At 22.6% G+C, this 1533-nt stretch overlaps 1 protein-coding gene across 1 annotated transcript in view; it reads right to left on the bottom strand.

Moving 5' to 3' along the window:
- The window catches only part of LOC105461097, a 47429-nt gene that overhangs the window by 36008 nt on the left and 9888 nt on the right, over positions 1 to 1533 (bottom strand). The window lies entirely within an intron of this gene.

The raw sequence follows: 1533 nt of genomic DNA, 5'->3' as shown, positions 1-1533 counted from the left end.
CGTGTGCTCTTCCGATCTATTTTTTAAATAATTGTATATTTAAATCATTTCAAAAAAATTGTAGTTTTAGAAAGAATGTAAAATGCGACATTTTTTATGTACTTGGCATATAGTTTTTCATTTTTAAAAAAGATTTTTTATGGGATCTTACTGCTTTTTGTTAAATTATAATAGAATTTAAATCTTCTAAAAATAAACACATTATTTATAAAATTGTTACTTTAATTTAATATAAACTTTCTCTCAATTTCAATAGTTTATTGATTTAACTTTTTTATTCATTTATTTGTCTAAAAAAAATTTGTATACATTCTTAGCATTTCGAGGCCATTGACATGTCTCAATTATTAAATCATTTATGGATATCCATCTTGTACCTTTAGTTTGCTATATATTTGTGTAATGTCCATTATTTATGTTTCCATGATGAAAATTGCACTGTTAACTTTACAAATATTTTAAGCAATATGTATTTGTAATGTAAGTATATATTTAATATTAAGATTCGTAATCTTTGTAACTTTTTTATTATTTACTTAAATAATAATAATAATTAAAAAATGAGTATACGTTTGATCATTGTTACATTAGTCTTTTCAAGTAAAGCAGTGTTACAATTTTTGCATAATTTTTGTACATTATTAATAAATTAATTAATTAATTAAAATCAATTTATTAATTTATTTTATTTATTTTTAAATTAATTTATTATTTATGCAGGACAAAAGAAAAAGAGAGAGAGAGAGAGAGAAATACACAAATTTATTTATTTTATTTTGTATTACAATATTTTTTAAACAATTTTTTAAATTAATAATTATTAACATTCATTAGTTATTATTATTAATAATTATATCAATAATTAATTAAGTATTTTATATAATATTGAGCGAATATTTTTATAATTATTTATTGCTTGTTTAGCTAATTTTTATTTAATCTTAACCCTAAACTACTACACCATATTTGTCATCCAAATCTATCACACTGGATATAATTTACCTGGCCTATCTATTTTGTTGCGTAACTTCGGTTCGAATGCATCGATTTAGAACTTCTTTTTTTTTAATCTATACGCCAGACAGTAAGAAAGATGACTGAATAGATAGAACACTCAAAGATATTAAAAACATGAACAATTTGCAAAAATGTAAATCAGCTTTTATATCTTTTTGGAAAGGGCTGATTTTTCTTTTATATCGCAGTTCTTTTCAAAGGCAAATAAAAAAAATAAAGCATAGTTTCTAAAAGAACATAAGTGGGACAATCGGTCTAGTTCACTCGGTCAAATAAATGTTTTATTATTACGATATTATTACGATTATATATATATATATATATATATATATATATATATCAAAATCGATTATTAATTTTAACACGATTTTGTGAAAATTTGCCTTGAGGGACAGATCGCTTTGCGTGTATATGTGTATACGTGTGACTGAAGAATGCCACTTTTGAATAAAGTGACACTTTTCACGAACTCGATCTCAAGATCTCAATATTGACTGCACCAATTTTATTCGCAAT

Source organism: Wasmannia auropunctata, unplaced genomic scaffold, assembly GCF_000956235.1.
Source record: "Wasmannia auropunctata unplaced genomic scaffold, wasmannia.A_1.0 LD336101.1, whole genome shotgun sequence".
In the NCBI taxonomy this organism is placed as follows: Eukaryota; Metazoa; Arthropoda; class Insecta; order Hymenoptera; family Formicidae; genus Wasmannia; species Wasmannia auropunctata.
The sequence above is the reverse complement of the archived record's forward strand: the minus strand, read 5'-3'. Positions and strand labels throughout refer to the sequence as shown.